The sequence below is a fragment of the Lagenorhynchus albirostris genome, chromosome 3, assembly GCF_949774975.1.
Source record: "Lagenorhynchus albirostris chromosome 3, mLagAlb1.1, whole genome shotgun sequence".
NCBI lineage: Eukaryota > Metazoa > Chordata > Mammalia > Artiodactyla > Delphinidae > Lagenorhynchus > Lagenorhynchus albirostris.
This window is the reverse complement of record NC_083097.1, coordinates 140,802,340-140,819,479: the sequence shown is the minus strand read 5'-3', so window position 1 is coordinate 140,819,479 and position 17,140 is coordinate 140,802,340.

Sequence of the window (17,140 nt, the reverse complement as noted above, 5' to 3'; positions counted from 1 at the left end):
AATAAAATATGAGTACCACAATTATTTCCCCTTTTATTGACAGAACTCAAATTAAACTAAGGACAAGGTAAATTTGTGACCCTTTACCCTCACACTAATAACTTTTCATAACCTTAATCAATCAGCCTAATACAGCAATTATCATATTGACTATGTTCCCACTGGAGTCCATGATTATTTTAGGATAACTACTTATTGTTCAATTAAGATTCTATGTAAAGAGGTCAAACGTCAGTCACTTTTACTCATTAAAATTTTGAAGTTTTATCCAGAGTATTTTTCTACACAATTGAGGATCACATTTGTAATTAATTATGAAAAAGTTATTCACCATAAAAGTTTTTCACCAATAAAAAACTGACTAGCTAGCTCAGATCTAAGAACTGAATCTAAGTGTATATTTTAGATTGACATACACATTCTATTTAAGTACACCAAACAGTAATTGCTGGTTTAGGTGGGTCAGCACAAAGATGAACAAAGAGTGATTTCAAAAATTTCACATGGGCATCTTTCTCTGAGTTTGAAAAACCAACAAAACTATCCCCCATTCACCTTCCAGAATTGTGACCAGGTGACTCAAAAAGTAAATGACAGGTTTTCACCAGTGTATGACTATTTGAACGTTACTTCCTTTCCTCAGAAGAGGGAGAGGAGTTCAGTGATAAGTGGATATACTCTGAAGTTAAGTTGCTTTGGTTCAAATTTCATCCATGCTATTTTCTACATGTGCCACTCTGGGAAAATTTCTTACTGAGTTTAAACCTATTTACATGGTGCCTACTTCATATGTTTTCTATGAGGATTAAGTAAGATAACATATGAACACTGTCAGGCAAATAAACTCAGAGATCTGGTGAGAACATGGCCCTCTTACATAAGCAGTGTAATGAGAAATCACACTTTTGGATTCCCTAGGGTTCTATGACTGTAAGAAGCTAGAACTCTCTTGGGGAGTAGGGTCATATTCTGCTTAATTTGGTGTCAGAGGCCTAGACTATGACTTTTATTCTATTTGTGAAATTGTCTACCACAAAATTATGCCACTCCAGTGGATCCAAGAATACCTAGAATTTCATCTCTTAAAAGTGATATATGCTGGTGACCACTAAGAGATGCAGAGAGCTAGAAGGAGTGTAGCCCCATTCACACATAAAAAAAAAAAAAAATTAAGCTAGACAAACTGAAGGATTACATTTTTTTCTTCAAACTAACATAGAGCTGGCATCACAAGGCAAATGATTACTCCAAAATCTAAACAGAGATAGGTGCCTATAGGGAGAGATGGGACATGAGAACATGTATTCCTCAAGCAGACACAGCAGAAAACTGCTCAGAAGAATTCAGCTAGAATACTGAAGAAATTAAAGAAGGCAAAGTATAGGCTGACAAGAGAGTGTGAAGCCCAGGTAGCCAAAAATACATTGTAATTTTTTCCTCCAAGTTCCCACTGTGTACTTACAAAAATAATTAGGAAGAGTCCTGAGAAAGCATTGTTCAGTGTAGTAGGGCACAAAACTCCAACCATATTGTCTTGCCTATCTCCTCTATGGAACAAACATCTTTTTTGGGGAGTGGGGGTGAGAAAAGCAAATCTCTAGGTATCTTAGAGCACTGGTGAAAACCCACTGCATCTAGCAGAAGGAAATAGAAAAAGTCTTTCTACCACTAGGAAAAGGGACAGGAATATGCATTAGGCCTAGATCTGCAGCTGGGAGTAAGGCACATTGAAAAGGACACATTTCTGAGAACCAGGGACACAATATCTGCCTAAGACCAAGGCTAAATCAGAACAGAGAACTGCCCTAACCCCACAACCAGGCTAATGAAAAATGAATAACAAGGAACAATGAAGTGTTGCTGGGAGAGCTGCAAAAGCATGGCAAGTGCAAATATAAGACCTAAAACTGAGAAAAGAAATTGAGAAAAGCCTTCTGATAAACTGGCCTCCACCACAGTATAAGGTACCACTAAAGGAGTTTGAAACCTGTGGTACAATGTGAATAACCTTAGTAAAAAACAACCCATTGGCTAGAGATAAAGTAATCAACAGAACCAGACTCAGATATATTACAAATATTGGAACAATCTCACAGGGCACGTGAATAATTAAGATTAACAAATTAAGGGCTCTAATGGAAAAGATGGACAATATGCAAAATTAAATGAATGATTTCAGCAAAGTACTTTCAGCAAATTTCAGTAAATTTAGAATTTATGAGTCAAATGGTAAAGCTAACAACAAAAATCATAGTGACATAGATAAAGAATACTATATGGCTCATTAGTAGGCTCAAGACATTCAAGGAAAAAAAATCAATGAACTTGATGCTATGTAAATGAAAATTATCCAGTGAAAACTGAATCACAAAGAATAAAGGATTAAAAGAAGAAGAAGAAAGTATAGAACATCTAAGAGGTGTGAGAAAATAGTAAACAGTCTAACATATGCTTAATAGGAATCTCAGAAGAAGAAAAGCGAGGAAATGAGGCAGAACAAAGAGTTGAAAAAATAATGTCCAATAATTTTCCAAATAAATGACAAAAATTAAACTACAGACAAGCTCAGAAAACACCAAACAGATCATTGGGGTTTTTGTTGTCTTTTGTTTGTTTCTTTTGTTTTGTTTTGTTTTGTTAGGCTAGGCATATCATATTGTAAATGCCAAAAAGGAAAAGAATACGAAAACCTACTAGGCAGATAGGGAAAAAAGATATGCATAGAAAAAGAGAATTATAGCAGAAACTAGGGAAGAGTAAAGGAAATGGAGAGTCATCATTAAAATACTTAAAGGGGAAACAAACAAACAAAAAAAACCCTGTCAAGCTAGAATTACATACCGAGAAAAAATATTTAAAAATGAAGAAGAAAATTCTTTGAAAGATACAAACTACCAAAACTAACATAGAGAAATTGATAATATGAATATCCCTTTATCGGCTAAAAAATTTTAATCAGTAATTAGCAACATTCCAGGAAAAAAAGCACTAGGCCCACATAAAATTTGGTGAATTTTATCAAACATTTGAGTAATAATACCAGTTTTTTAAAATTCCTTCCAGAAATACAGAAACAGGGAAACACTTATGTTTTGAAGTCCCCAATACTACTCTCAGGTTTGATGATTCACTGGGGGGAAATCACATCTCAACATCTATTTGTACTCATGGCTATGATTTGTTACACTGAAAGGATACCAAGCACAGTATCATTAAAGGCAAAAGGTGTATAAGGTGAAGTCCAGTGGAAACCAGGTACAACCTTTCAAAGGTCCTCTCCCACTAGAGTCACACCAAACATGTTCACTTTAAGCCAGTGATAAGTTGTAACAACTTGTATGAAATATTACCAACCAGGGTAGCTCATTAGAGACACAGTGCTCAGAGTTTTCACTGAGTGCTGATCATGTAGGCACCTGTGCCAAGCATATGCCAACATTCCACACTCCGAGAAGGAAAGTAGGTGTTTAGCATAAACCATATTGTTTGTACAAACAATTTAGGCACAGTGAGCCACTCTTCTCAGTAGGAGGGGTATCAAACTCCCGAGATATACAAGATTAGTTCAACATCTTAAAATCAAAGTTATGCACCATATCAACAGACTAAAGAAGAAAAATCATATGAACAGATCAATTGACACAAAAATTTAACACTTATTTGTGATAAAATCACTCAGAAAAATATGAGTAGAAGGGAATTTCCTCAATTAGATAAGAAACAGCTACAAAGCGTACAGCTAGCATCATATCTAATGGTGTGAGACTAGATGCTTTCACTCTTGAGAATGGAAACAAAACAAAATGTCCTTTCTCACCACTCCTATTCCGTGTTGCACTGGAAGTCCTAGCTATTGCAATGAGACAAGAAAAAGAAACAAAGTGTATACATATTGAAAGAAATAAATGAAACTGTCTTTACTCAGAGAGGACATGATTATATATTTATGCAGACCGTCTTAAAAAATCTACAAAAACACCTAGAAAAAAGGAGTATAGAAAGGTCACAGGAAACAAAGTCGATATATAAAAATTAACTTTTCCTATATACCAGTAATGAACAACTGGAATTTAATTTTTTTTAAATTCTAATCAAAATAGTACCTCATAAAGAAAATACTTAGGTATAAATATAACAAAATATGTGCAGGATTTGTATGCAAAAAAAAAAAATATATATATATATATATACACACACACACACAAAAAACACTATTGAAAAAAATCTAAGAAGTGCTAAATAGTGGAGAAATAGTCCCTGTCCATGGAATGAAGATTCAATGTTATTAAGATGTTAGTCATTTCTTACTTAATCTATAGGTTCAATATAATTTCAGTTAAACTCCTAGCAAGCTATTTTTTTACATATCAACAAACTGATTCTACAGTGTCCATGGAAAGGCAAACACCCAGAATAAACAATACAATACAGAATAAGAAAAAAAAACTTGGAGGAATCACACTACTCAAGTTCAAGATTTACTATAAAGTTACCGTAATCAATGCAGCATGGTATTGACAAAAGAATAGACACATAGATGAAAAGGGGACCTTCATACACTGTAGGTGGGAATGTGAATTGGTGCAGACAATATGGAAAACAGTATGGAGGTTCCTTAAACAACTAAAAACAGAACTACCATATGATGCAGCAATTCTACTCCTGGGTATATATCTGGAAAAAAACAAAAGCACTAATTTGAAAAGATACATGCACCCCAAAGTCTATAGCAGCACTATTTACAACAGCCAAGGCATGGAAGCAAAACAAGTGCCCATCAACAGATGATTGGATTAAGAAGATGTGGTTTATATATAAACATTATAATATTACTGAGCCATAAAAAAGAATGAAATACTGCCATTTGCAGAAATGTGGATGGACATAGAGAATATTATACTTATTGAAATAAGTCAGACAGAGAAAGACAAATACTGTATGATATCACCTATATGTGGAATCTAAGAAAAAATACAAATGAATGTATACACAAAAGGGAAAAAAACTCACAGATACAGAAAACAAACTTGTTAACTAAAAGGGAGAGAGAAGGGTAGAGAGACAAATTAGAGGTATGGGATTAACAGATATAAACTACTGTATATAAAATAGGTAAGCAAAAAGGATATACTGTATAGTACAGGAAACTATATCCATTATCTTATAATAACCTATAATGGAATATAATCTGAAAAGATACTGAATCATGATGCTGCACATCAAAAACTAATAAAATATTATAAATCAACTATACTTCAATTAAAAGAAAAAGACTAGATCAATGGAAAAGAATAAAGAGCCCCAAAATACAATCACAGGTATAGAGTCAATTGTTCTTTGATGGAAGTGCAAACGATGTCAAGAGAAAAAGGATAGACTTTTCAATAAAAGGTGCTGGAACAAGTGGAGATCAGTGGGTTTAAAAAAAAAATGAAGCTATACACAGTCCACACATCTTTAACAAAATTAACTCAAAATGGATCACAGACCTTAATATAAAATGCAAAACTATAAAACTTCTAGAAGAAAACACAAAATAAAATCTACATGACCTTAGTTTGGTGATGAGTTTCTACATATAACACTAAAAGCATGTGCCATTGAAAAAACAAACAAACAAAAAAACTCTTTAGAAAAAAAAGACTTTGGTAAAACTAATTGAACTTTTTTAAACTTAAAAACTACTTCTCTGCCAAAGACTGTTAATATAATGAAAATAAAGGCACAAACTAGAAGAAAATATTTGCAAAACACTTATTTGATAAAGGACTGGTATCCAAACCATACAAAGAAAGTTTAAAAACAGTAAAAAAACAAACAACCCAAATAAAAAAATGAAAAAGAAATCTATATAGACAACTCAGCAACAAAGATACACAGATGGCAAATAAGCATGTGAGAAGATACTCAACATGATTTGTCTTAGGAAATTGCAAATTTAAAACAACAAATAAATATCATTATACATATATTGGAATAGCTAAAATCCATTAATAATATTAATCGTTGATGAGAAGGCAGAACACAGTCATTGCTGGTATGATTGCAAAATGGTACAGTCACTTTGAAAAATAGATTAGAAGTTTCTTAAAAGCTTAACACAGTGTTACCATACAACGAGCATTTGTTTTTCTATATATTTATCCAACTGATTTGGAGACTTATGTATACACACACACACACACCCCAAAATATGCACACAAATGCTTATAGCAGTCTTATTCATAACTGTCCAAAATTGGAAGCAACCAAAATTTCCTTCAATAAGTGAAATGATAAACATACATGGTCCATCCATGCTGTTGAATACTATGCAGACATAAAAAGGAATGATAATTAATCCAGGTAAAGACATAGTTGAAACTTAAATGCATATTGATAAGTAAAAGAAGTCAGACTAAAAAGGCTACATACTTAACGATTTCAGTTATATGACATTCTGAAAAAGGGAAAACAATAGAAATCATAAAGAGATCAGTGGTTGCTGGTGGTTCAGGGAAGGGGACAGTTAAATAGATAAAACAGAAGGGATTTTTTAGGGCAGTAAAACTATTCTGTATGATACTGCAATGGTAGACACATTACTCTAAACACCTGTCTAAACGTAATGAACTTTACAGCACATAGATTGAACTTTGATGCATGCAAAACTTTAAAAATCATTTAGGATACAAGAAAATTTCAGGATTGAATGCATAATATGACCAAAACATATAACTATTACAAATGTATGAAGCCACCTCACTGAAGGGAGTGGGGAAAATGGTGCTGATGTAAGTAACCTTGGAAATAAATAGAGTTTACACACACACACAGGAATTGAACAATTAAGTAAATGGATGATAGATGATGGGAGCTAGAGTGTCCCTGTTGGAGTAGGAGTTTACACATAAGCAATGGGAATAGGTTACAATGATACATGGGGTAATGGATTAGAGTTGGGGACATCAGTATAAACTCATGTTTAATATATATGCATATGGTTAGATACAGAAAGATTTATAGATATGTGTATATACATGGGTTAATATACCCACACATATTTCCTTAATCTCTGAGTTGAGAGGCCCAGAAGCAATGATACCCCAGAGCACACCTAACACTCAAATTTTGGTTTCTAATACAATTTTCTGATAAAAGGAACCAGGGCTCTTTGTAGAAATGGCTGTTTCTAGCATGAGGCAAGAAATATAGAAAAAGAGCCTCAAGTATCTTTTAGTCCCAAAATAAAGAAGTGCTTAAAATCTGCAACAAAGAGGAGACATTAAAGGGACACAGGAGCCAGATGAAAGAGCTCCCAATGGCAATGCTGGAAAATTTGAACAAAATAAAGTAATATCAGGTTATAACTTAAGCATAAAATAAATATTTCTGAATCCATACTGCTATAATTAATGTTGGAATAAATATACAAATGTGGGAAAACAGACAAATATCTCATGCCGAATTGCAAATACATATGTATATTATTTCCCCTCCAAGGAGGTGTGGCATAACTCCCAAACACTGAAGTGATGGCTGCACATACACACTTCCTTCTGAGGAATACAGAGAAAGGGCAAAAAGATAAACTTTACAGTGGAGAAACTTGAGAAACATTTTCTCAGTCTGTTGACCAAGGTTAACATCAACAGTAAGAATTCATGCTGATAGTACGTACTGTTGACATGATGCGATGCGAATGGCAATTTACCTCTGTGGCCTTACTCTCAAAAACCGATAATCTCAGTGTAATAATGAGAAAAACATAAGAGAGATCCCAACTAATGACATTCTACAAAATATCTGGCTAGTATTCTTCAAAACTGTCAAATTCATGAAAACAAGAAAAGTCTGAGAAACTGTCACAGCCAAGAGATAGCTAAGGAAACATGACAATTAAATGTAATGTGGTGATCATAAAACAGAAAGAAGGAAATTGGGTAAAAACTAAGGAAATTTGAATAATTTATGGACTTTAGTTAAAAATGTATCAATATGGTTCAGTAATAGTAAAAAATGTATGATATTAATGTAATATGCTAATAATTGTAGTAGATGAATCATGGTAGTATATGGGAATTCTCTATTCTCTTTGCAATTTTTCTGTAAATATAAAACTATTCTAAAATTTATGTTTATGAAAAAATTATATACAAAGATAAAAAAAAAGAAGAAATAAAGGCTTTCTCAAACAAAAACAGACAAGTCATTGGCTATCTCAAACAAAAATAGATAAGTCATTGGCCAAAAACCAAAATCATAAGAAATGTTAAAGGAACTTTCCAAACAGAAGGAATATGCCAGAGCAAAGCTTGAATCTATATAAATAAATGAAGAATGCTGCAGATGGAATAAAGATAAAGTTTATTTATTTTTATTTTTTGTTTCTGTAAAAAATAATTAACTACATAGAACAAAGATAGTACCAATATATGTTTACAACATATGTAAAACTAAAAGATGTTACATCCATAGCACAAAGAATTGGCGGGGGAAATAGAAGTATGTTTTAAGTTCATTATACTACATGTGAAGCAGTATAATGTTATCTGAAGACACATTCTGATTAATAAAGGTGTTTATTTTAAACACTAGGGCAATCAAAGTAGGTTGGGGGAGGCAGGAAGCTCAACCTAACAGAAGGGGTTGAGAGGTGAAATGAACACAAACGTAAAATGCCTCATCAAAATGTTAGCAAATAAAATTTAGAAATATAGAAAAAGAATAATACGAGCTATACCAGGTGGGATTTAACCCACGAATATAAGGCTGACTCAACATATGAAAATGAATTAAGGTAAACTGACATATTTTTATAGTAATGAAGAAAACACATATGATTATCTCAATTGATGCAGAAAAGTACTTGAAAATTTGTAATATCCATTCATGATATAAACTGTCAGCAAACTTCAAATAAAGAGGAATTTACTTAACCCTCTAATGGGCATATAAAAATAATAAATAAATAACCCCAGAGATAATGTGATACTTAATGATGAACTACTGAATGATTTTCCCCTAAGTTCAAAAACAGGGCAAGGAGATCATCTCTCACAACTCCTATTCAACATGTCCTAGAAGTCCTAGGCAGTTCAATAAAGCAACAAAAAAAAAGACATAAAGATTAGAAAACAAGAATTTAAATTGCATCATTCATAAACCATGATTGTCTACCGCGAAAATGCTAAGGAATTGACAAAAAAAACTTTTAGAACTAATAATTGAGTGTTAGCAAAAGTACTGGACAAGGTCAGTGTAGAAAAATCAATTACGTTTATATAAACTAGCAGTGAGCAATTAAAATTTGAAATAAAAAAGTACCATTTATAATGGCGTCACAAAAACGATAAAATATTTAGGTATAATCTAAAAATATGTACAGGATTTTTGTGCTAAAAACTAAAATGCACTGATGAAATAAATTCAAGAAATTCTTAATAAATGGAGATATATATACTCTGTTCATGCACTGGAAAACTTAATATTGTTAAGAAGTCATTTTTCCACAAATAGATCTACAGATTCAATTCAATCTCAATCAGAATCCCAGCAGACATTTTCATAGATATGAACAAGCTGAACTAGGGAATTCTGGCCAGTAAACAAGAAAAGTCAAAAGGACTTTGAGAAAGTAGCACTGAGTTTGAAGAGAAACAAAATTAGTATTTTCTCAAATTATCTCTCCCGAGATATTTATCACTGACAAAGGGACTAATTTTTTCAACTACTTTTCTCATCAGTTGAGATAATAATATGTGGGAAGATCCAGCAGGCTTCACTATAACCAAGTTATCAGGTTAATTTCACCTGAGATATGACAGTCGACAACATGTATGTCCTGACCTGATGCCCTGAGAGAGGCACATTGCTTATATGTTTCTCTTGCCAAAAATGCATAACCTCAATCTAATCATTAGAAAACATGAAACCAACCCAAACTGTGAGACATTATACAAAATAAGAAGCCAATATTCTTCAAAAGAGCTTCTTTCTAATCATGAATGACAAGGAGAGACTGAAAAAATGTTGCATATTAGAGGAAACTAAGGAGACATGACACAACTAAATGTAATGTGGAATTCTGGAAGAGAAAAAGAACATTAGTGAGAAACAATTGTGGAATCTGAATAATGTCTGTAGATTAGTTAATACTGAGTACCAATGTTAACTTTTTAGTTCTGACAAGTGTCTCATAGTAGTGTAAGACATTGACATTAAGAGAAGCTGAGTGATGTGTGTACCAGAAATGAACTTTTCTCTAAGTCTGAGAGTATTTCACAATAGAGAGTAAAAAATACAAACAAAACCTTTAAATTTAAAAAGTTATTGTGTTAATCATTACTTATGAACATTTATCAACTAAATATCTTACAATCACTTAGATAAAGAATAGTACAGGGCTTCCCTGGTGGCGCAGTGGTTGAGAGTCTGCCTGCTGATGCAGGGGACACGGGTTCGTGCCCCGGACTGGGAAGATCCCACATGCCGCAGAGCGGCTGGGCCCGTGAGCCATGGCCGCTGAGCCTGTGCGTCCGGAGCCTGTGCTCCGCAACGGGAGAGGCCACAACAGTGAGAGGCCCGCGTACCGCAAAAAAAAAAAAAAAAAAAAAAAAAAAAAAGAATAGTACAAAGGGCATAGTTTTTGCATTTATATGAAATGATCACTCTGATGGAAACAGATATTTTTAGAAAACAGCCTGCATAGCAGTATGAAGTATTTTAGTCAAATCTAATCTACTTTTAAACATTTTACTTTTTTAGAACTTCTTCACCACTAATTAACTGGCAAAAAAGGTAGAACAGACACAAGAACAGTAAAAAAAAAAGCTTCAGGGATTTTAAAGTAAGGATAATGACAATTCCCATTAACTAAAATGAAGAAAGGAAGACAAATGAAAGGACAGCTGCAAGATGCAAGAAATATAATATGGTTGTTTCACATTAGTATTATAGAAATGGAGAGATAAAAGGTCACAGAAGCTGTCATTCATTGATAATTTATTCATTCCATCTGACTGTTAACAGTATTTTCACAAATCGGACTTTTTCCCTCCTTTGATCAGTTAAGGGTCTTTGAGTAAATCACTTTGTTTGTTTACATTTTCCCAACTTTAAAAACTCAAGACTTATGAAATTCAATGTGACAATTTCCATAAGGACATGACACAATTCTAGACCCAAATTAAGTGTCCCCTCATCAAGACAACCATTTTCACTGCAAGTGTAAGAAACTCAACTCAAACAGGATTAAGCCAAAAAGGAATTGATCTATTCAGATAGATTAAAAATCCAGAGAATACAGTCACCTCCAGGCTCTGCTGAATCTAGATCTCAAACTATCATTAGGGTGTATCGAGCTTTCTTCCTCTATCTCCAAGTTCTCATTCCCTCTTTGCTGGCTTCATTAAGTAAGCTTTCTTCTCATGGTGGGAACACTGAACTCCAGCAGCTTGTGACTATTTTGCCTTTATTGCTAGAAATTTCCAGATGATAAATAATATTTTTTGAAGCTTCTCAAAAGAACTAGGGAATTCTGGCCTGTTGGTAGATGTGTCCTGAACTGGTATCTGTAGCCAGGGAAATGGAATGGTATATTTAATAAGGTCTGACTTATGTTTCTTCTTCCGTAAGAAACTTAAGTTTCTTTCTTCTTTCTTCTACCTGTGATCTCACATAGCCAGATTACAATAACAGAGCAAGATTCTCATAAAGAGTTGTAGTATCTTAAAGGAAAGAAAATTTGGCAAAACTTGAAATATATGCAACATGGTTATTATTATTAGTCTTTCCTATCATGACCATGGTTATCATCATCTTTATTTCCCCTAGGAATTCATACCCTCAGTTACAGGTTGATTTCTATTTTTGCTTAATTTTTAAAATTGGTACAGAACTTCTTTTACTTGGATCTCTTATCTCTGTCCTATTTAAGTATCATAAAATGAAAAGCAAATGTATATAAAATACAACTGAAGAAAATTTGCGCTATAACTCAAACATGCAAAATAAAATATAGCATTTTTTTTAACATTTAAAGACATCCACACATACAATAGACAACATAACTTATGGAGAATATAAACCCTCAAAAACCTGTATCTCACACCTTAAGAAAAATGATGTGCAAGTTCTTTCTTAAACTATTAGAGCTAAAATATATGCACATTGTTTTTCAAATTTCATTTTCCACGTGAATGACTTTCTTTTCTGAGCATAGTAATTAGCTGCATATATTTCTCCTTAGAGTATGAAATACCAAGCAAGTAAACAACCCACCCACATCTTTTATTTTATGTTAAAGAATATTGTGCTAACGTACAAGGGGTAAGGAGTGAAATAAACATTATTACTGCTTATTAAGTCTAATTTACCTACTCATTTTCTGGCTGCCTCGATTTCTTTTGCTCTATAAAAGTCATATTTCTGTGAATTTACATATGCTTAACTTTATGCAATTACTTTTACAAAGGAATACTACAGTTTTACATTTTACCTAAAACAGAAACAACAGAAAATTAAATTTGACGCCTGTGCAGTTGAAGCCCTATTTTTATTAGAGGGAAGATGCAAATTACAATAGTTAAGTGCAGTTAAATTACGCTAATCTAAACTTTATCAGAAAGAAAATGTTTTAAAAATTTCAAAAACTACGTTGTGAATCAACTTTGGAATACAGAATTCCTCAATCTAAAATAGTAGATTATATACCCCAAAATTAGAAATACGACTGTTTCTGCTTGCAACATTATTTTCAGTTTATTCAAGCAAAGATAAATTGTTTTAATCTTTTAAAAATTAATACCATGCATATGACAGCTCGTTTATTCATTTTTTCCTGCCTCTTTTCTTTAATTTCCTGAAAGACTTGTCTCAATGTTTAAGACATCATTTCAGGAGTATAGAGTCATTAATACACCCAGGGCCAGTTCTGGCAGGCATTCTGACAATGATAATTGCTTTTTTTTTTTTTGAACTCTCACTATCATCTAGGTCTTCGTCAAGTTTTGTACATGTAAGACGGTTGCTAAAATGTTTGCGTCCTCACTCAGTTCATCTGAGGCCCTAACATCTTAAGTGCCTTCCACTTTCTGATGTGATATGCTACATGTCCAAGGCAGGACTTACAAAGGAGGTGTCCAAAAATCTGTTATGTGCTCTTCAGTTGGCCCCCACCCTCAGACTATAAAGGAGGAGTAGTGAGGAATAGCTTTAGGAAGACCATTCCCAGTGATTCATGAACCCAATACAACTCAGTGCGATTAAGGAGAAGGTACTGACCAGAGAAAATTATGTGCTTCCTCTAGACTTTGAGAAAAATGGTGGAGCAGTGTCACTTCACACTTGAAGTACATGGATTGGTCCTTGAAATAATGTCGGCCTGTGGTTGCACAAGATTCTGACCTGGAAGGATATCTTGAAGACTAAGGTAGCCTCAACAAAAAGAGCCTGGTTCATGGGCAGAAGCAGATTATGTGGGTCCTGGACCATGGGGTAGGAGGCACTATGAAAAACAATATAAAGGATATCTTAGTTCTGAAAATTAACAAATCACAACCATGCAGACATATTGCTAAGTTCCTTCTCAGGTCTTTGGATAGAGCTTGTGCACATATAGGTCCCTGAGTTTAACTCTCATTAGCTTTAGGAAACCTGCATTGGAGCTAGAACTTCAGATGAGTAGGCTCAGGAGAAACTATAATCAGCTGGAGGAGAATTACTCACTCACTTCATGGTCTCTCCAAAGAATCCACAAAATCAAATATGAAAGATACAGATAAATTTGCTTTCTGAGGAGGTACCTAAAGAGCTCCATTATGAATCCTACTATGTAATTCCTCTTAGTATTAGTATTTTACAGAAAGGGAATCCAGAAAATTAAAACAACTTAAGTTTACAAAGTCATAGGGGTAAATGAGGATTTGTATACATGACTGGTTGACCTCAGAATGAGCAGTTGGAATATTTTTAATCATCATGTTACACTAAGTTAATAAAGCCAGTGTTCTCCATAAGCCCAAAGGTCTGACTAGAAACTAAATTTTGACTCTCTTGAACCTGCTCCCTCGCTCTTAACCTTGACCTATGAACCACCATCATCTCAGTTTTACCTGTGTTTCTATTCTTGCCTCTCAACTCCAAACCACCCTTTACACCTTGTACTTCTGCCAAAAGGACTCTGAACAAGTTCTTCACCTGAAACACCCTAAAGCTAATTGTTTTTAAACTTTGCAACCTGAATTTTAAATAATAAAAATTTAAATAAACAACATTCCACTTACAATATATTCAACAGACTCTTGTACAATATTCATTTATACAATAATACAGACACATATTAACAGATTTCTACATACAAAGCACTATGCTTGAGCTCTAAAAAGGGAACACAGGTAATGCAAGTTTAGGGGACAGTGAAAGTAAACAGTTACGAGACAACAGGATTGGTTAGATGGGAAGGAAGACTTTGTGGACTGTGTGAATGTTGGTTAAACAGAGTCTGGAGAGACTAGGGCCTAAATAATACATGATATGGTCCACGGGGCAATTTCTAATCGAAACACTCAATCACCTTTTAACACATTCCTAAGATATTAATCCTGAGCATAACTTCCAAACTGTGGCTTTGTAAAATGGAGAGACATTAGCAGACTTGTGGGGTTTTCTTTGTTTCTTTGTTTTCCCTTTACCCTGCTTGACACTGTCATCTTTCACCTAAACAAACTCCTATAAGCTGGAGAGGGAGTTGAGTTGGAGTAGAGCATAAAAGGGTTATGCTCAGAAGTTTTGTATCCTGTAGGACACGCAGAGTTAGCTGGGGAGTAGGATACAATGCCCTGATAGTTTTGAGAATTTAAGAGTAGAGATGAGTCATGCTTCACCTCTTGTGGGGCACACAACCCACAGAGTCCCCCATGCATTCAGGATATGAGAAAAAAGGACATGGAAGCAACCTAAATGTCCGTCAAAAGAGGAAAGGATAAAGAAGATATGGTCCATATATACAATGGAATATTACTCAGCCATAAAAAGGAACAAAATAATGCCATTTGCAGCAACATGGATGGACCAAAGATTGTCATACTGAGTGAAGTAAGTCAGACGCAGAAAAACAAATATATCGCTTATACTGTATGTGGAATCTAAGAAAAAAAAAGGGTACAAATGAACTTATTTACAAAACAGAAGTAGAGTCACAGATGTATAAAACAAACTTATGGTTACCAGGGGATAAAGAGGGGAAGGATAACTTGGGAGATTGGGACTGACACATACACACCACTATGTATAAAATAATAACTAATAAGAACTTGCCATAGAGCACAGGGAACTCTATTCAATACTCTGTAATGTCCTACATGGGAAAATAATCTAAAAAACAAACAAAAAAAGAGTAGATATATGTATAATTGATTCACTTTGCTGTACATCTGAAACTAACACAACATTGCAAATCAACTATACTCTGAAAACACTTAAATCAACTATACTCCAATAAAAAAAGAAAAAAGAACTGCCATCTAAAGAACCCAAGAGAGTCTTTCATAACCTACATGTAAACACAGTCTGTTGCAGTGAGCAGCTTTTTTTTTTCCTGTGTGGTTTTGAACAGCATGGAAGGTTGCGTTATCCCAAACAGATCTTAGATTGGGGCAAGGAGATTGATCCTCCAATGCTAGAGTGGACAGCAGAGCTAGTGACCAACTGGAGACGTGGACTCCTTGACAGCAAATATCATCCTTTCATAATCAGACAAGACAAAGACCTAGTGGGTGAGTTACATCATGGGGGATGAAAAAGTGGTGCTGGGACCTTCCTTCAGGCCATAGCATTGTGCAAGTCATGGAAACACTACAACCCCACCCATATTGGGTTTGAAATGCCATCTCATGGAAGAGAAGATGAGAACACAAAAAATGAGAACAGGCTATGATGGAGTTTAAACATAAAACAACTGAGAAAAAAATGGACTACATTAAATTTTCTGGTATCACACAGAATGATTAATTTGAATTATAAGGATAAAAATGAAAGAAAATGACATTTCCCTCGCACCTGAATTTGTTCCCTGAAAATATCTTATTTGCTAAAGGAGCTTATCAACTTTCATGTAATTGATCTATGGCTCAAGTTCATTCTTTTCATGGAGTGACTGAATATTCATGAAACTGTAGTTATACTCTAATTATGATTCTCTATCAGTATTTGAAATCCTGACTAGACAGGCACCCATATACTCCCAAGGGAACGGGAGCTATGTACCCATTTGAAAACATTAGCTGGTCTTAATACACTAAGGCTTAGGAAATGCATCCTTAACTCAAGGAGAAATTCACAGGAAAGCTGGTGCCCAAGCACCGCGTTGGTAAAAACTCTTCTGAGGATTTAAGTGACCTATAACTTCACAATGATATACTTTTTTCTAAAAGAACAGACTCTTATTCTAAATATTTGGCTTCACCTAGAGCAGTTAGATGCCATTTGATTAACAGAAAATGTCTACAGCTGAAAATTTGTTGAGAAGTCAAATTAGCTCCAGCTATAATATTTTATAACTATGTGTTTTTTTTAAAATCCTGGGAGAAAATTTTACTATCTTTTCTAAAAGTGAAATCCCATTTATAAACATTAAATAATTAAACAATCTACATTGCTATATACATTCTATGATGAAATGCAGGTAGAGGTGGGAGGTAGAGGGGTGTTAATTGATTAAAAACATTAGTTTTATATGAATGATGGCAGAGGATGTCAAAGCTTAGTTCTACTAAAAGATTCACTGCCAAATTATACACTGCATTAAACAACGTAAGAAGCATTAAAAATTAACAGCAACTCAGCATTAAGTCCTGATTATGTTGTCAATGAAGATGGTAATTGGGAAGGTTTAAAATAAAATTTGCAATAAAGGAAACAATTTAATTACTTCAAGTGTTTTTATGTTATTGTGATTTTGCTTAAACTTTTATTTTAAATTACTTTACATTAATCACTATTTGCCAAAGAAATGGAACAGGTAGAAAATGCAAATGGAATGTAGTTACATTTTTTCCAGAATTTCTGGAAAAAAATGTACTGTCAATACAGACACATTAGGTATACATTAGGTACAATGTAAGAGTTGACTTCACTCTTCATTTTTCTCAGAATCATTGAC